This window comes from Artemia sp. Qi Xiang Cuo, unplaced genomic scaffold (genome assembly GCF_049724085.1).
Source record: "Artemia sp. Qi Xiang Cuo unplaced genomic scaffold, ASM4972408v1 HiC_scaffold_22, whole genome shotgun sequence".
Lineage (NCBI taxonomy): Eukaryota > Metazoa > Arthropoda > Branchiopoda > Anostraca > Artemiidae > Artemia > Artemia sp. Qi Xiang Cuo.
Window position 1 is genome coordinate 1,946,408 of NW_028297431.1, and position 20,942 is coordinate 1,967,349.

Sequence of the window (20,942 nt, forward strand, 5' to 3'; positions counted from 1 at the left end):
AGAGTATAAAAAATGCTGACAATACTATTCAATATTTTAAATACTATTCAATATTTCAAAAACAAGTTAGCACAGGTTTTCTCCCTTCATAGAAGCTTAGGATCTTGATAGGAAAGAAGGGTTGATATCTGGAAGATTCATCAATGCTGCAAAACAGCTTTTGGAGTTAACAAGAAGTGACTTAACTGCAATTTAAAGGGATTAATTTGCATAACACCCTATAGTACTAATTATTACAATCATTCACCATCTGAAAACAAGGATCTGTTTTTCAGATGGTGACTTTAAGGATCTCTTACTTAAATATAAAATTTTGACTGATAGGATCATGAGTGCTGTTAATAACTCCTCTGTTTTGGCACCCTGCAGATGACTCAGACAAAGCAGACTAATGCAGACAAAGACCACAACAGAGTAGTTTTAAAGTTTTTGTGAAAATATCACATAATTAGACAGGAAGAAATGGTAATAATTACCTTAAATTAAAATCACATACACCTTGCATCTGGATGGAATGAAATTTTTTTTTCGGTTTATATATGAATACAATTATTTGAAAAAATAAAAAATTGAAAAAAACTCAATTCATAGTTGCTGCCATTTTCACTACTGCCTACTAAACAATACATTTTATTTAGACAAATTAATTTTAAGACAGGTATAAACAAAACTCCATCAGGGATTTTATTTACTTACAATACGATCAAGCACTGTGAATGCCTGGTTTTGTGATATTTTAGTCTTGAAATAATAAAAAAAAGAAAATTTATATTTTCTATTTGTTTTCCTCCAGCTCATTTGGGCATATTGTGACGGCAATATGCCCATGGTTGGCTTAGAATGTCTCTAAAATGCTTTAAAACAGAAGAAATTATTTAAAACCGAAAGACCTACTCAGGACAGGAAAGCTAAAGGGTGGGTTAATAGCCCATGACATATTTCAATTTTTAATAGCTTTTTATTCAATTTGTTTTTGTACCCCCCCCCCCCCCCCCTTGGACACCCCTGCCAGTATGTGTCCCAATTTTTTATTTATATCCCTTAAAATCATTGAGTATATAAAATAAAAAGATGAAATTGCCAAAAAATACAAAATATACAACAACAAAATATCAGACATTATTAAAATTTTTGGAAAAAGGAAAATATTGTACAAAAGAACTTACCTAACATTTGACATTTAATAAAAGCTCCTCATAGACATTCTTGTAATTGTAAAGCAACAGGGAATTTGCATAAGAAAATTAAATTTTTTTACACCTCAAAAATATTTCTTCAAGCTAGAGAGGGGAGGAGATACACCAAAGGGTGCATTTTAATGCCCAAACATTTCAACCCTCATTGACCTAGGATGAATGCCAAGCTGAAGTAGTGCAAGAACTAGTTTCAATTATTTCAACCAGTCTTGCTGATGAAAAATCAGCATTAGAGAAGCCCCAATTGGCTTTGGCCTCCTGAGCTGAGATGCACGTAATGTCACCTAAAAAAAAAACAATATAAGAAGCTCCAATAAGAATTACTATCTACAATAAAATTAGAAGCAGTTATAGAGCTAGCCTTGTTATTTATCTGACTACAGCTACTCACTTAATAAAAAACGTGACCAGAGAACAGCAATTATTTAAAAAAAGAAAAAATTGGAAAAAAACTCAAGTCATAGTTGCTGCCCCATTTTCACTACTGCCCAATAAATAATATATTTTTTTAGACAAATTATTTTTAAGACAGGTATCAACAAAACTCCATCAGGGATTGTAATTACTTACAATACAATCAAGCACTGTGAATGCCTAGTTTTGTGATATTTTAGTCTTGAAATAATAAAAAAAGAAAAATTATATTTTCTATTTGTTTTCCACCAGCTCATTTGGGCATATTGTGACAGCAATATGACCATGGTTGGCTTAGAATGTCTCTAAAATGCTTTAAAAAAGAAAAAAATTATTTAAAACAGAAAGACCTACCTAGGACAGGAAAGCTAAAGGGTGGGTTAATAGCCCTTGACATATTTCAATTTTTAATAGCTTTTTATTCAATTTGTTTTTGTATCCCCCCCCCCCTTGGACCCCCCGGCCAGTATGTATCCCAATTTTTTATTTATATCCCTTAAAATCATTGTGTATATAAAATAAATAAATGAAATTGCCAAAATATACAACAACAAAATATCAGACATTATTAAAATTTTTGAAAAAAGGAAAAGATTGTGCAAAAGAACTTACCTACCATTTGATCTTTAATGAAAGCTCCTCATAGACATTCTTGTAATTGTAAAGCAACAGGGAATTTGCATAAGAAATTAAATTTTTTTACAGCTCAAAAATATTTCTTCTAGCTAGAGAGGGGAGGAGATACACCAAAGGGTGCATTTTAATGCCCAAACATTTCAACCCTCATTGACTCAAGATGAATGCCGAGCTGAAGTAGTGCAAGAACTAGCTTCAGTTATTTCAACCAGTCTTGCTGATGAAAACTCAGCATTAGAGAAGCCCCAATTTGCTTTGGCCTCCTCAGCTGAGATACAAGTAATGTCACCTAAAAAAAAAACAATATAAGATTCTCCAATAAGAAATACTATCTACAATAAAATTAGAAGCAGTTATAGAGCTAGCCTAGTCATTTATCTGACTACAGCTACTCACTTAATAAAAAATGTGACCAGAGAACAGCAATTATTTGAAAAAAGAAAAAATTGGAAAAAAAACTCAAGTCACAGTTGCTGCCATTTTCACTACTGCCCCATAAACAATATGTTTTTTTAGACAAACTATTTTTAAGACAGGTATCAACAAAACTCCATCAGGGATTGTAATTACTTACAATACAATCAAGCACTGTGAATGCCTAGTTTTGTGATATTTTAGTGTGAAATAATAAAAAAAAAAAAATTATATGTTCTATTTGTTTTCCACCAGCTCATTTGGGCATATTGTGACAGCAATATGCCCATGATTGACTTAGAATGTCTCTAAAATGCTTTAAAACAGAATAAATTATTTAAAACAGAAAAAACTACCTAGGACAGGAAATCTAAAGGGTGGGTTAATAGCCCATGACATATTTCAATTTTTAATAGCTTTTTATTCAATTTGTTTTTGTATCCCCCCCCCCCTTGGACACCCCTGCCAGTATGTATCCCTATGCTTTATTTATATCCCTTAAAATCATTGAGTATATAAAATAAATAAATTAAATTGCCAAATAATACAAAATATACAACAACAAAATATCAGACATTATTTAAATTTTTGAAAAAAGTAAAAGGTTGGGCAAAAGTGCTTACCTACCATTTGATCTTTAATAAAAAGCTCTCATAGACATTAGGGCTAATCAATAATACCAAATTTGGATTTTTCAACCAGTTGGGATTACCTATAATAGGCTTTCTAAAACAAAACATTTATCCTTTTCTTTATTGTTAATACATTTCTAAAAATAAGCAGCCTATTATAAACTGAGGCTCAAAACACAAAGCTGGAAATAACTAAAATAATTATCCCAAACTGCCAACTCTTTAGCCTAGTGGTCTAGCCTAGGCTATCTCTCCCTATTCATGCTTATATTATTCTGATTATACAAGATTTTCTGGATAAAAAATTGATTAAAGTGAAAATCTTGCAAGCCTATACCAAAATATATAGCTAAAATTGATTAGAATTAAAATCTTGCAGGTCCACCGATCCTTAAAAAGAAATATATATATATTTTAAATTAATGCTTATAGAAAAAAAGCATCAACAATTTTCTATCTAGAAAGGACTTATTGCAGCTTATTGAGGTTTTAAGTGCAATAAGCAAATAATAATTGTAATAGCTTATTATGAGCGCAAACGAACGCAATAGCAATAACTGTAATAAGTAAATGAACGCTAAAAATTGAAAAAAGTTATTGAAATAAGCTTAACTGAACGCAGCCTATGTTTGAAAAGAGTGTAACGCTGGCGGTGTTACTAGAGTAAAATTTGAAAACATTTAACATGGACGCAAGTAACTTTCAACCAAGAAAGGTACTGAGAAAACGTGGCGTACCACAAGGCTCCTCATTGGGGCCAGATTATTACAATATAAGTGAATTTGATATACCACTGGATACAGGAGAGGATAGAGCTGGGATTTTCGCTAATGATAATGCAAAGTGGATAGTGTGTGATAGTGTTGAGGAGGGGCAACGAGTGGCCCAGGAGAAAATAAAATTGATGGAAACGCGGGCCATGGAAAATTATGTGCAGTTTTCGGTGGAGAGAACCAAAGCAAAGGTAATCATGCAAACAAAAAAGTATTCTGATCTTTGTCTCTTTCTAAATAGTGAAAAAATTGAATCCGTGAACCAATTTAAATGGCTTAGAATTTCTATTGATAGAAAGCTGACGTTTAAGGCTCATATAAGACAATTAAAGAAAACATGTGCCAAAAGGTTAAATATTATGAAAATGTTATGTGGAGCAAATTTTGGGCCAAAGCCCGACTTTTTGATGGAATTTTATATAAAATACATAAATGAGAAATTGAAATATGATGGAATAATTTATATGGCAGCATCTAAGTCCTTTCTAGAGGAACTGAAAACTATTCAATACAGTGCTTTAAGGACAGCTTTTGGAGCAAGAAAGACAACTCCACGGAGCTTTCTCGAATCAGAAAGTGGGATTGAGAAGCTAGGTAGCAGGAGAGACATAGCAACATTAAAGTTCTTACAGAAGACATGGATATCTGACCAGTCGAATCCAATTAAATCAAGACTGCTAAAAGAGGGAAGGTTGTGATGTTCATGGAAAAAACTATTCGTTATTGTGAGGGCAAAGAAGAGAATTGAAGAGTTTCAAATGGATTGTCAGTTAACATCAATGTTGGGAATTTTCAATATGCTCATAACCCCGCAGTGGAAATCCATCCCATATCATTTCAATACTTAATTTGGAAAGGGGGATAATCTAGATTATGGTCAATCACTCAAGATGACCAAAGAAATGCAATATCTTGACACTGTGGATATCTTCACAGATGCATCCAAATTGGATCATAGAGTGGGGGCTGCTTTTGTAATTCATTCCAAGAATATAGTTAAATTGATTAAATTAAGTGATGTAACTGCAGTTTTTCAAGCAGAAGTAGTTGCAATAGCCAAAGCAGTAAGATACATAATAGATTTGGGATCCACAGGTGAAAAATATAGAATCTGTTCGGATTCAAAAAGTGGTTTGGAGGCAATCAAGAATATTTATCTAGCAAATAAAGTAGCTCCTGAAGTGATCTTTTGCCATGAGGAATTACAGAAACTACTGAAAAAGGGAGTAACCATCACATTGGATTGGGTACCGGGGCATGCAAACATTAATGGAAATGAAATGGCTGACACTGCAGCAAAACAAGCATCCACAGAAGATGGGCAAACATTTTTCGATATCACGCCCAGGATGGTTAATCAAATTGGAGAAGTGATAAAGAAATTGAGAATAAAGACATTCGAGGACAGCCGTGTGTTCTCAACAAATATGTTAGTTATACAAAAGAAAGAAAGGCAATTTGAAAAGAAAATATATGGACCGCTAAGTAAATCTGAAGCCAGGGTGATATTCAGACTAAGGTCAGGTCATGCAGGAACTCAGAAATATAGAGCACGTTTTTACAATTAAGATCCGAGATGTGCCTTTTGTGGAAATGAGGAAACCGTAGAACATCTTTTATTTTAATGCGCTGGAACAGAAGAGAAGAGGAAGGATATTGGACAGGTTAGCAGAGAAAATAGAATTCGACAGAGTATTGACAAACTAATTGGAGCAGGATTGAACAGTGACTGTGCTGATGGACTTAAATTGATATGCAAGTTTTTAAAGGATATTAATCGGATACATCTTATATAAACCAAGTAGTATAGTGATTACAAGAAGCCTCCTGAGTCCTTGCAGGAAGAGAGGAGGAACCATCCATTTCAATTCAATTCAGTAACTTTCAACCCCGATTCGTAAGATTTAACCCATCAACCCGGATGTAAACGCATGGTAGCAATTTATATATTTACTAAATATATTATTGTTGGAACACCGAAAGGATTGCCTTTCATCAAATATTATCTTTGTTATATTTACTAGGTTTAGTGCCTTTTAGATATATTGCTTTTTGGTAACTGATGTCCAAACAAGATCCACCTGACCCCTCTATGGAAGGGAACCAGGCTATTCCCTGGAGTGATGCAGCTATTTCTCCTCCCCATACTCTAGACCCTACAAACATTGAGAATCGAAAAATTGTAATAGGCTAACCACCTCTAGACTGCCATCAAGTACATCTACTTCTAGTGATGGTACAATGATCTCTGTAGGATCACCCCATCAGAGTAACCCAAATTGTCAACTACCAGGTCCTGTAAACCATCTGGCATGGGATGATTTCCAAGTTGTCCAAAAACATAAGAAAAAGAATACCAAAAAACATAAGGTTGACGGCCTTAAACTATCCGCAACTTCAGATGATTCAACAGCCCCAACCCCTGGTAATGAAATATCCATCCCAATGTTTGCTGTAGTTATTTGACCAGCTAAGACAAATACAAATACCCCACTCCCAAAATTTGAACCCAAAAAACACATTGATTTTCTTAGAATGAATAGGCTATTTTGAAGAAATTGAGAAAGCAATTAGACCTATTCATTAATAGAAATGGAGAAGCTGAGGTATTTGCAAATGATGCAGCTTGTCTGACCCCTTTGCTGGATCTGAAACAGATTGGTAACATGGCAGTAACCTGCAAACCAAAAGAACAAATTCTTCAAAAAGAAACTAGGCTAGTCATTTATAATGTATCAAATCCATATGGAGATACTGATATCCAAAAAGGCCTTACTGATAATGCCCTTTTGAACTACCAATTAAAGTCAACAACAAGACTTAAGAAAAGAAATGATAAAAATGAACTAGTATCTAGCAATTCAGTTCTGTGTGTATTTGAAGGAGAATATTCACCAGAAAATTTATTCTTATTTCGGGGATGAGTTGCCTTTAGACACTGTGATGAAAACCAATCCAATGTAAGTAGTCCTTAAAACTAGGGCACACACAAAAATTTTGTCCATTTGCTACATCTGTTATTTATAAAAAATTGCACTTTGAGGGGTCATTTGGAAACCATTTGCCAAAACCCTACAAAATGCACAAACTGTGGTGGTTCACACTTTTCTGAAAACAGAAATCTATGTGCCAAATACAAACAAAGAAGTCAGATTATAAAAATAGCTCAGGAGAAAAATATACCAGTACCTATAATTGCAAATGCTAATAGAAAAGAGACTAGACAACCTCAGCTAAACTTTTCCAAAACACCCTCCAGAACAACAACTCCTGCCCAAGATCAGAGAAGACATCCACAACAAGTATGGAAAAAATACCTTCTACTAGCTTTAATGAGACTTACTCCCTGTCAACTACTGAATTTCCCATAAGTTTGGCTAGCCCTTCTTTCCCCAGACTTGATCAAAAAGTAGGAAGACTTTCAACAGGTTCATCCTCAACATTGCAACCAATAAGACCTACCTTCTTATCTATTAGAGGCACTGAACCTCCCAGAAGAAATATGAAATCCCCTAACACCCACAATTTTAGTTGGTAATCGACTTAGAAATTTGTCAAATTTCATTATTATCCAGGAACTTATTCGAATATCAAATTATGACATATGAATGAAATGCTTATTAAGTGAGAAAGCACTAGAGAAGCACTTTCCAGAGTCCTTGCTGAAAGAAGTGACACATGAATTTATGGAGCTAGTTGCTATAGTTGCTGCCCAAAATATTCAAATCCCCCAATGATTAGAAAAAAGCCCACCCAACTGACTAACAAGATTAATATCAAAAATAAACTGATTATACTGCAGTGGAACACATTCTCACTGAATAAAATGAAAATAATGGAACTCTGCTCATATTTAAATAAAGAGAGAGTGGATATAATTTACCTCCAAGAAACAAATTTGAATAACCTTAAAAGAGTGGCCATACCAGGATATAAATGCTACCACAAAGATAGAGATTCTGGCAGAAAAGTAGGAGGGGTGATTATTTTTATAGATGAGTGTTTAGTTCATTCACCATTACCATTAATGCAACATGATCACAAAGTTGATGTGCTGGGAGTGTCAATTACTTTAAAATCAGGTGATACACTAAGAATTAAATCAATGTATAACCCAAAGGGTTTTGTAGATGTGTTTAATATTTTATCAACTGAAGCAGAAAGGCAAAACCTCTTTATTTTTGGTGACCTAAATGCACACAGCCCACATTGGGAAGATGTTGAGCAGTCAAATCAAGATGGAAAAAATGTGGAAAGACTGTTATTGGAAAATAATCACATAGTAGTTCTAACACCATATAATTTACCAACATATTACAATTCCAAAAATAACAAACATTCAACCATAGACATCCAACGAGGTCCTGCTTCTGCTATTGATCAGGTGTCAATTAGTAGAGTAACAGATCTACATAGTGATCACTGTGCTGTAAAGACAATTATCTCACACATGTCTTGTGAAACAAAACCTTGTAAAAGGAAATTTATTAACAAGAAAAGTAAATGGCCAATTTCAAGCAAATGCTGCAAGAAACTGATTATACTCTGCTGGATGACTCTTCCCTAATTGATGATAAAGTGAAAACCCTTACAAAAATTATCATGGATGCCACCCAAAAAACAATCCCTAAGACAAACAATAATTATTGGACCTCTCCAGGCAATAAAAGAACTAAAGACTGGTGGAATGATTTATGCACTGCTGCAGTGGAAGCTAAACACATAGCAAGAAAGGCATTCCAAAGACATCCATCAATGATCACAGCAATTGAATAGAAACAGAGCTTGGCAATAGTGAAAAAAACATGTCTACAGGATAAAAAGGAGGCTTGGGATAAATTTATGACTAGAGTAGACCATCGCACTGCAGTATCTAAGATTCACCAATATGTAAGCAAGATGAATGGCAAAAGAATGGCACTTGATGATTGCAAATATGAAATAATACACGAGGGTCAGCTAGTAACTTCTGATAATTTAACAACTGAGATTTTTGCAAAAACATTCATGAAGAATAATGTAAAAGCTATTTTGCCAATTCCACCTGTACATGTCTTTCAGTAGCACAACATAAAAAGTCTTTAATTTTACCTTTTGCATTATCTGAGTTAGACACAGCTATTGAAGAATGCAATCTAAATTCGGCACCAGGGTATGATGAGGTACACATAAAGTGGCTGATTGAAACACCTCATATCTTTTAAACAAAAACTACTGGAAGTATTTAATAAGGCATGGAGAGAAGGGAAATTCCCTAAGTCCTGAAAAATTGCCCTTATTCACCCACTCCTCAAACCTGGGACATCACACGATAACCCAATATCTTACAGACCAATATCAGTCCTCCCTACCATGGGCAAGATATTTGAACATATGATGTTAAAGAGATTAGAATGGTTTGCAGAGGTGAATCAAATGATACCCTAATCCCAAACAGGTTTCAGAGAGGTCACAGTGCAATGGACAACATAACCAGAATTGAAGTAGACATAGCAGAGGCTCTGCAAAATGGTGAATTTGGAATTACCGTGATGTTTGATTGGAGAGATGCTTATGGAAACGCCAAACACAAAAAGTTACTAGAAATTATGAATAATAAAAATTTTCCATCTATAGTGATATCAATGATAGATGATCTACTTTGTGATCGTTCTTTTCAAGTTCAGATAAATGACATTCTGTCTTCAAGAAAACAAGTTAAAGATGGTCTCCCACAAGGAACAATCATAAGTCCTCTTTTATTCACACTGTATATTTCAGAATTGAAACTTAGAAGTCAGTCAAAAAATAAAGAATTTGCTGATGACCTGGTGTGGAATAGACACAAGAATATAAACTTACTCCAAAGCATAATCCAGGAAGACATAGATGATGTGTGCCTGTTTTTTAAAGCTTTTGGACTGCCCGTTTTTATCCTAAAAACATAAGCAATAGTGTTTTATGACCAACAAACAACCCTCTCTAAACCCTTAGTGATAGAGGGGAGTACAATCGCTTATAAGCCATCTGTCTGTCTAGTGGGTATGACCCTTGACTGCCGTTTAAAATGGCAACCACTTGTGGAGATGTTGATAATGTAAATCCTATAGCGACTCATCATCTTAAAGCGACTTGCAGGATCTATATTAGGATCTTCACCAAAACTGATTATTGATTTTTATAAACTGTATATTCGCTCAAAAATGGAATATGGCATTCATTTCCTTGTAAATGTCCCTGTAACTCTATTTAAAACCTTTGAGACACTACAAAACTCAGCCATAAGAATTGGATTGGGATTGCACAAACATACTGCAGTAGCCAATCTAAAAGAGTTCTCTAGACTACCTGCTCAGAAAGATGGATCTACTACGCAGAAAAACTGTTACTTTATAAAAATAAAATATTATGGTAATAAACATGCAGTCTTTCCAACCACTTTTGCAAACCCTAGCAAGCCTCAGCACCATAAGTCTTCTTGGTGTCAGTATCTGAAAGATCATCAAAATTGGAAAAATGAACATGCAGATAGTTACTCTTTTCCAAATTCTCCGCCTTGGGAACTGGAGGCCCCTGAGTGCCATCTCCAACTGCTTTCTAAGGATAAATCTTTTTATACTGATCACTTTGTTTGTCAGCTTTTTGCCAATAAAATTTCCTCATTATTTCCCAAACATACTCAAGTTTATACTGATGGATCAGTAAAGGGAACAAATGCAGGAGCAGGGGTTTGCATTCTATATGTTTCCTTGAATATTTCAGTAACTCTCCTATCCAATACTTCAATTTTGTCAGCAGAGTTGTTTGCCATTCTAAAAGCACTGGAAGCTATGGTCAACCATAGACCAGCTTCAAAAAAAGTGTTAATTCTCACATATTTTAAGTCTGCCATCCAACTAATCAAAAAAATAAATTATGAGGCTGCTGATTCAGATTTAAAATCTATTAGAGATTCTCTCCTAAGCCTTAAGAATGTGGACACTTCAGTTTGCTTCCACCATATCCCTAGCCATAAAGGACTGACTCACAATATGACAGACAATAGGCTAGCTAATGAAGGAGCAAATGCTTGCGCCCCTCCAGACTCAAAACTTGGGAACCTTAAAGTCATTATAAAACACTGTGGAAAAACAAAGTGCACCCCATTCCTGGATTCCCCATTTCAACCAAGGGAAGATTTGGTGTGGTATTACAGGTTAAAATCTGGATACCTGTTGCTGAATTCTCTTCAATTCCAATGGAATCTCCACCATTCACCACTCTGTAGGTGGTGTAAAACATCAGTGGAAACCCCCCAACATATCTTTTTTGAGTGTTCGGTACTCGCACCACAAATCACAAAGATTAAGTTAAACTGCCAGAAAATGGGTGTTCCAGAAACATTTGATACCATCATCAATTTAAAACAACATCCTAACACTGAAAGACCAATCTGTAACTTGATGATCCAGATCATGAAGACGACAATGGAACATTGATAGAATTCTACAGTGCAGAAGAATTGCTGGGGACAGGTAGCTCAGGTACTCGCGCTTCCCACAACCCATCATCAAAATTATGGCTTCAAATGTCATGCCTAGTACAGTGTATTCTAAGGGGTGAAAGGACTGCTACCATGCAGTCCTTTCACCCCTTTGATTTCGTATCTTCAATCCTTCTTTTTCTTCAGCTCAGTTATGTTTTCAGAAATGGTCAGCAGTAATTCTATATACTGCTGACCATTTCTGAAAACATAACTGAGCTGAAGAAAAAAAAGGATTGAAGATTCGAAATCAAAGGGGTGGAAGGACTGCATGGTAGTCCATATACCCTCATACAAATTCTGGAAACTGGAAGTAACTAAAATAATAAGTTTTAGGAGTGATGATGAAGGCCTACTAACTTAAGCAGAAACACTGGGACATAATCTGGAGTTTTGAGGAATCTGGGCTTTTAGATTTTGAGTTTTCAGAATTCGGGAGGGGAATCTCCAACCTATGTATTACTTCATGAGCCCTATCTGGCTTTCTTTTCTGGTAAATTTTTGGCAGTTCATATTATTTTGCTCCTTTTTTTATGCTCTTTCCAAATATAACAATCATTTTTGTTAGAAGTGAATTTTACCCCCACCCCTATATATAGGCCTACCAATTCAGGGTAAATATGCCTATTTGCACATTAGGGGGTGGGGATAAATTTTATTTCTGATGCAAAGGAGAGGTAATTTTAAACTTTACCCCTACCCCCCCCCCCTAATGTGCAAATATATACCCTGAATTGGTATATAGCAGTGGAGGTAAAATTCATTTCTGACAAAAATGATTGGTAAATTTGCTATAATTGGTATAATGTTTTAGAATTGGTCCTCCTGATAAAGAGACATGTTAAGAAAACAATTCTTACTTTAAAATATGTATAATGATCCTAGTTAACATATTATCCAAGGGGAGAACCTTTATAATCAAGTCTTTACTCTTTTTTCCTTCTTTTTCCAACTTAAAAGAAAAAAAAATTAATTTTCTCCACCCTAGAAATGCATTGCATAAATCTTTTGAAATTGCTGCTATAAATTGCCAAATAAATTGTTCTATAGATAGCATTCATCCTGGTCATTGTTAATTCCATTTTGTTTAATGAGCAGTGGCAAAAAAAAAAATATTAATAGAACCTAACCTAAGTCCAATTCAAAATCAATGGACTCAGCTGGGAACTCTTCCATTGAACTCAGCCAGGAATTTGGCTGGGATGAACGCTATCTATAAAAACAATTTATAGTGGCAATTTCAAAAGATTTATGCAATGTGTTCCTAGGGTGGACAAAATTGAATTTTTGTTCTTTTAAGTTGGAAAAAGAAGGAAAAAAGAGGAAAGACTTGATGATAAAGGTTCTACCCTTGGATAATATGTTAACTAGGATCATTATACATATTTTAAAGAAAGAATTGTTTTCTTAACATGTCTTCTTATCAGGAGTACCAATTCTAAATTTTTACTCTATAATTTAGCTAGGATGAAACTGAAAATATCATTAGATGTCTTTTTTTATGCTCTTTCACAATTCAATAATTGCTTCTATCACAAATTGCATTGTGAGCCCTTAAAGGGGCCCCAAAGGTATTTCATTTTTGTAACCACACAAAGAAGTTATCAACACTAGTTAAGTTATTGGAAAGTTTTAAAAAAACTATCACTAGTTTATAAATAAGTTGTTCAAGAGTAATATATTCCAAAAATACTTATTTATAACAATTCAAACCTCATTTATTGGGCAACTGAAATATAAACTGTTTTCCTAAAGTTAAAGTTTTTCAAATGCATTGACAAAAATAGTGCTGAAATTTGGGATTCAAAAATTTGCTTTCAACAATTCAGGGTATATATTTGTACATTAGGGGTAAATTTTATGGTAACTTTGCAGTGGGCCATATAATTTAGCTAGGATGAAAGTGAAAACATCATTTGATAACTTTTTTTATGCTCTTTCATAATTCATTTAAAATACCTTTGGGGCCCCTTTGAAGGCTCAAGATGCAATTTGCAACAGAAGTGATTATTGAATTATGAAAGAGCATAAAAAAGGTATCAAATGTTGTTTTCACTTTCATCCTAGCTAAATTATAGTGCCACCTGCAAATTTACCAGATGATTATTATATTTATAAAGAGCATAAAAAAAGGCATCAAGTAGTATGTTCACTTTATTTGTAAGTCAATAATCTGAACTGCTAAAAATATATCTTTTGGTAAAATTCTACTTTAGCTACTTTTGGCTATCTTGGAAAGGGGTTAGGTTAGGAAAATGAAACTTTCAAGGATAGGTCTACAGGCTAAAGTATGCCCTGGAAAGGTATTTTTGAGTGCCTACCTCCACTCCTTCTCCCAATAGAGGGTCCTGACTTTTGATGACCTTTAAAAATATGTGTTCTGTAAAAGTGAAACCTTGCAAAATATATCTTCTGCTTAAATGAAGTAGGCAACAAAATTGTTTTCAGCTTCACAACAATGGTCAATCCTAATTTATAAGGTATTAAAGATATGCAAATGCATTTCATAAATTCTGAAAAAAATTGATATGGCTTAAAATTCTGCTCAAATAACAGGAATTGCCTTTCAGAACTAAAGCCAGAGAAAAAGAAACTGATAACTGAAAATTAAGGTAAAATGTTGTTTCTTAAAAATGTCAATAGGTATAGACCTGTCTTGTAGGGTAAAGATACCAATGATTTGACAGTTTTTGTAAAAAAACAGTTCTTCTACTCCAGAAGTCCTAATTTAAAGACTTTGTTTGAAAAGGGTTTCAGTATATAGACATAGACATAGGTTTATTAAGATCGAACAGCGTAGCCATGGCTAATTTATGTCGTCTTTACAACAATATGGAAAAAAAAAAAAAAAATACAAATAACACTATAATAACACTATAAGAACACTAACACGTGAATACAAATAACACTAATAAGTCTTGTTGTATGCTTCTACGAAAAAGGGGACAAACGTGTTTTTGTAGCGGTTGTTCTTGCAGACCAGGGGTTGTAGCTTTGACTGGGATCTGGTTCTTTGGTTAACAGGAGCATCGGGTGGGAGGATCAGTCTGTGATGGGGCGAAGATAGCAGTGACTTGCCGAGGGACATGATCAGTGATAATCTTTTGTCGTTGAGAGATTCAAGGTTCAGTTCTTGCAAGAGTTTGTTGTAGTCGTCACTTCTGTTACCAACGATTATGTTAACAGCTCGTTTCTGCAAAGATTCAAGGTCATCGCAAAGGTAGTGGTTGCTTTGGACAAAAGGTCCCCAGACAGCGACGGTGTATTCGAGTAGAGGTCTCACATACGTAATATAGGCATTTTTTAGGCTTTGAGTGTCGCAGCCAAACCCGCGCATCAGGACTAGGGTCTGAAGTGATGCATTGCCAGCCTTAATAACCTTTTCCACGTGTTCGGTGAATGTGCAGTCCATCGATAATGTGACTTCGAGGATTTTTGCAGATGGAACAACAGGGAAAGGGACTTGCGGGAATTCCAAATCACGTTTTAAGGGGCAAAACCTGAGGATCATTGATTTATCTGCATTCAGTGTCAGCTTGTAACGTTCACAGTCCTCAGAGAAGGATGCCAGAAGGGTCTCGCTGAACTGAAGTTCGATTACACCTTCTCTCACGAGGTATTTGAGGACAAATGAGAAATCGTCAACGAATTTGAGTCGCTCTTCGAAATTCTGAAGGAGGAAGTTGATGAGGGAGATAAATATGAAACCAGCAAGTCTTGTACCCTGAGGGGCTCCACAGGTAAGTTTAGACCAGTATGAGATCAAGTCACCTTCAAACAATAGAAATACACACTGCATTCTGTCCTGAAGGAAGCTCATCACTAATGCAAGAGACCGCTTCTGTGCTCCCATTGCTCGCATATTTTTTGCTGCCATAAGATGACAAATCAGGTCAAATGCCTTCCTGAAATCGACGAGAGCTAGGTCAATGAAGGTACTGCCCTTGTCAAGCCACTTAAAGATAATGTCAACTAGGCGCACGAGGTATATCGAGGTATTGCAACCTTTGAGGCCGCCATACTGGTAACGGTCTATGTTTTCCCGCGTTTGCTTGAGCAATTCACGCAGGATGAATGACTCGGTGACTTTTGCAAAGGTAGAAGTGATTGATATCGGTCGTAACTCGTTGCAAGATTTGGGTGTTTTAGTCTTCGGTATAACACGCACAAATGCGCGTTTCCAGCATGACGGGAAAGTTGACTGGGCGAAACATTCTTTGATGATGTGTCCAAGTGGCTTGGCCAGGAAAAGAGAGAACTCTCGTATTAACCTTATAGGCAGCTCTTAAGGAAAAGAGCTACTGGATGGATTCAACTTGTTCAGCTCTTTGAAAACTTGATGCTCAACTATTTTGATTTCACCTTTGTCATGGCATATTGACAGTAGAGTCTCTATTTCAGTGTTAGTTGGGGCAAGAAAAGGATGTACAAATTTCAGTAAAGTAATTGTTGACGTCATTTGCACTCACGAGTGACCCATCATCGTTCAGAATACGGATACTGGATGATACTGTTTTTCCAGCAATCTGCCTCACTAGACGGTGCCATTTACGGGGATCCTTTTTTATTTCAGGGTCCGAAAGGGATTTTCCGAAGGACTTCCTTGCCTCGCGACAAAGGCTAACGATTTTGTTTCTTAATAATCGTAACGACGTTGCGTCACCACTTGACTGCCTTACAGTGGTTTTTTCGCGAATCAGCTGTTTTATTTTTGGAGTGATCCAGGGCTTGTTAGATTCGCTCACGACAAATTGCTTTTCTGGGAAAACTTCTAAGTATTTGTCATAGAGTAGGGACTGAAATATTTCTGCTTTCCTGTTGACATCGCTTTCGTTGTCTACTTCGCTGAAGCAGTGAGTACCGACCCACATTCCGTACGTATTAATAGCAGACTTCGTGATAGGTCTCCGGAGTACTTTTATTTTCTTAAGCTTCCTGATTTCACTTTTGGCCTTCATCAGCAGAGTGTGATGGTCCGATTTGCCCAATGGCCCGTTCGAAGACACGTCTTTGTAATATGGAGCAAGGTTTGTAAGAATAAGGTTAAGGGTACTCCTGGTCACATAGGTGGGTATCTTGACCACTTGTGACATACCCAGCGTATTAGCAAGCCATTTTTTCTTTGTTTGGTTGAAGTCACCAGCTATTATGAAGCCCGGGCGGCTATACCGCTGACGTAATGTGTCTAACGTAGACTGAACGTAGGATACCAACAGCCGTCTGTTCTTGGCGCTTTCAGGATAGTAGATACTTGCGATAATGATGCAAGAGACATCTCGTGGTAAATGTTTTGGCTTGCATAATGCCCAGATCGCTTCATGGTTAGGGTCATTGAAGCTATCTAAATATTTGCAGAGGATATCATCGCGTACATACAGGGCAACACCTCCGCCAATCCTGTCTGTTCTAGTTTTCAAGAAAACCTTGTAACCAGCCATCCTTCCACTTGTTTCGTCGAGCTGCCATGTTTCGGTAATTACACCTGTGATGGGGAAGATAATGGAGAAAATGATTTATCACAGACTCCTCTGGTTTGTTGAGAAAAATAAAATGATCCCACACACTTAAACTGGATTCAGGAAATATCACTCCTCAACAGATGCTTTCATTTTTTCTAACAAATGCAATAAATGAATCTTTCTCAAATAATAATATCCTAGTGGCAGCTTTCCTAGATTTTGAAGGGGCATATGACAATGTAAACCACCAAATCCTTTTAAATAAACTTGCAAACCTTGGAGTACCTCCTAAGCTATTATCCTTTATTAAATCCTTCATATAAGTGCGAAGTTTCATTGTTTGTGTTGGTTAAGCCTCTTCACCCCAAAAGACAATATCCAAAGGCCTAGCTCAGGGAGCAGTCCTCAGTTGCCTCCTATTTGCCCTATATCTCTGGGACATGAACCTACCCCACACGAATCTACAATATGCTGATGATCTGGTGCTATGGTCATCTGGCAACACCTTCCAGATAGCACAGTCAAATCTGCAAAAGTCACTTTTCCAGTTTGAAAAATTCTCTCAACATTCAGATTTACCCATTGCACCCACCAAGTCAAAAATAATCTAATTTCACCGGAAGCGAAACCATGCTAATGCAAAACTAACTCTAAATAAAACAACTATTCCAGAAGATAATAATATTAATTACCTAGGTCTCATACTTGACCAAAAACTCAATTTCCACCTCCACATTTCAAACACAATAAAAAAATGCTATAGAAAAGCAAATATACTAAAAAGACTTCTTTCCACACCCTGGGGTTGTAAGGAGATAACCTTACTAAAGTTTTATAAATCACATATAAGACCCCATATTGACTATGGGCTCATTGTCTATGGTGCATGTGCAAAGACCCAGATACAAAAAATTGAAACAACACAAAATGATATAATACGTCTTATATTTGGTCTTGGGAAACCCACAAGCACCAAGTTTCTGCTTATGGAGAGTGGATTAACAACAATAAGGGAGAGACGTAGCTTTCTCTAGACAAAACATCTTACAAAAATTGAATCAAATAGCTCACATACATTACATAATTGGTTAAGAAATCCAGCCATGTATAGAGGTATTGCAGATGATTATGCCAATATTCAAAAGAAGTTTCCTTTACCTTCAAAGTCTATTGCACCTGCTTTCCCTCAATCACACCCATGGAATTGGTCATTTCCCATAATAAATAATGAATTTTCAAAATGGAATAAAGATTGATCCCCCATTGCTTTTGTCCAGAAAAAATTTGCAGAACTTAATACAATTACCAATAAAAATCACTTCCAAATATTTGTTGATTGGTCAAAAATGAATGAGAAGGTTGCAAGTGGTGTTTTCCTTCCTCACCTGAACATTGCAATGGGCGAGAGATTATATAATAATTTATCTATAATGTCTGCTGAGTTAAATGCCATAATCATGGCATTAGAACACTTTAAGCAAAACCAATCTTTGATTGAAAATTCGAATAATATTATCATCTATTCCGACTCTTTATCAAGCCTTGAGTTGCTGGCCTTAGCTCCTCAATATAAGTTGGACATTGACACTTATCATTGTCACAGTATTATTGATAATCTTGCTTCAAGTGGCATAAAAACTTACTTTCAGTACATTCCTAGCCACTCTGGCATAAGTGGTAATCATCAGGTTGATGAAATAGCAAAAAATGCTATAAATATTGACCAGCCAAGTGGGAGACCAATCGCAATTAGAGATATTTACCGATGGAGGCTATAAGATATTAATTTTAATAAGATTAATCCTATCCTTTCCCCCGTTCCCAATAAGTATCTTTCTAAAATTTATCATAGAATTCGTTCTGGAACAAATGGACTAAATTTCCTTGCATTCTCATATAAGCTTTCTAATTCAAGTGGTTCAATTCCCCTGTTCCCTCTTTGCAGGCATTGTAATATGAATAATGAAACAATTGACCATTGCCTATTTGAATGTAATATGCTGACGTCTGCACAACATACCTTGCTTTCTAAACTGTTAAAATACTTTAAACACCACAAAATCCCACTATCAGCCAAGAGCCTAGCCAACTATACCTGCACACAGAGCATAGAAATTGACATCTATCATCTTATATTTGAACTCCTAGAGTCAAAAGATCTGCTGAAAGATATCTGAATATATATAATAAATATGAGGCAATCAAGCCAGTAGCTCTGTAGCCCACAGAGTGAAGCAAAAGGAAAAGGGCTAAATAGTTTTACTGAAAAGCCCGCTTGCTGTTAAAAAGAAGAAGAAGACCCCAAATTTTGACAGGGGTTCCAAAATTGCACGATTAAATCATTAGTACTTTTATCCTAGATAGAGACTTAAAAATTTCATCCCAGAACATATTTTAGTCTGTAGATCCATCCCTGAAAGTTTCATTGTCCAATCTTAGCCCCTTTCCAAGATAGGCAAAGTACCTTGTCTAGAATTTTACATCATCCATGTTTCTGCTAATTTGTTTTGTAGTGCAGTTTACTCTTAAGACTAATGAACGTAATAGTTACAATTCCTGAATCAGTTGCAAATGACAATTTTTCTCAATAGCCTGTTTTTTTTAGAAAATCATTTTTTAACTTTTGGTTACTGTGGGCTGTTTTGAGCCATTTAAGGGATCAAGACATAATTTTCCACTGAAGCACTGATTTAATTATGAAAGTGCATGAAAAAGGCATCAAGTGGTTTATCCAATTTCACCCTAGCTAAATTAGGCTGTCAATTACAAATTTACCCTTCCATGTGCCTGTTTGAAAATTATGTCATAAATATGGTTTTCAGTTGTACTTTGCATGACCTGTCTAGATTCTCTTTCTAAAAAAGTAGAAAGCATTCTCAGGTTTTAAAAATTCAAAGAGAAAACTATACCTGTCTATCTTCATCCACAGAAACACATAAAAAGTGATTCCAAATCTGCTTTTCCAGTTTTGAAAATTGCCCTTATGTTAGTGTGATTACATATTATCTTGATAAGCTAGTGCCCCCTTTCCGCCCTATCTGAAGTCAGAAGGGCTAAAAATACCATTTGTACTATTATAATAATATGATGCATTGAAAAATTTTGTAATTGAAAAGTTGTTTCCTGTTAATTCAAATCCAGGAAGACCTAAAATGTCATCAGAATAAAAAAAAATCTGTTAATTAGTATCCCATTTCTGCTCTAACTTAGGTCAGAGGGAGATGAAAAATTATAATATTTATCTGTGAAATATTTGGTGAATCAAAAGGTATTTCATGTTAATTCAAGTCTTGGGAGACTCAAAATGACATCAGAGTTACAAAATTGCAACACCTAGTTCCCTATTTCTACCCTAAATTAGGTCAGAGAGTGGTGAGAACTAAGAATCTTAATTTGAATAGTATTCACACACAAATGAACACCAAAATGTTCAAAAAAATTTGCTTGATAGCTTATTCAAAATTGCTTAAAAATGTCCATGCAGAAATACCCCTTTTTCAGGGAAAAGAGGGGGTCAAAGGGGACAAATCTCAAATCTAAATTTTACTATATTTTCTGGATTGAAAGGCTGTTTCCTATTAATTCAAGTCCATGGGGTTGGGGATGAAAAATGACATCAGAATCAAAAAGTTCAATCATATAATAATAGTAATTCATTATTATCCACTATGAACAAAAAAAGTGGAGTACATAAAAAAAAAAAAATATAAACTTGCACACAACAATTATTTACATAAAACGACGTAAATTATGGTGCGCATGTAGTACCCCACTTCCACCCTAAGTGGGAATAGATGGGGATGGAAAATCAGAATCTTAATTTGTGCAGTATTTGCACACCAAATTGTTCAGAAAAAATGGCTTAATAAGACACGCAAAATTGCTCAAAATTTGGGGCTAATGAGTGGTGTGTCTGA

General features: G+C 35.4%; 1 pseudogene; it reads left to right on the forward strand.

The window, feature by feature from the left end:
• The first annotated feature begins 4,424 nt into the window (after positions 1–4,424).
• Positions 4,425–5,933, forward strand: LOC148939043 (uncharacterized; annotated as a pseudogene).
• The last annotated feature ends 15,009 nt before the right edge of the window (positions 5,934–20,942 follow it).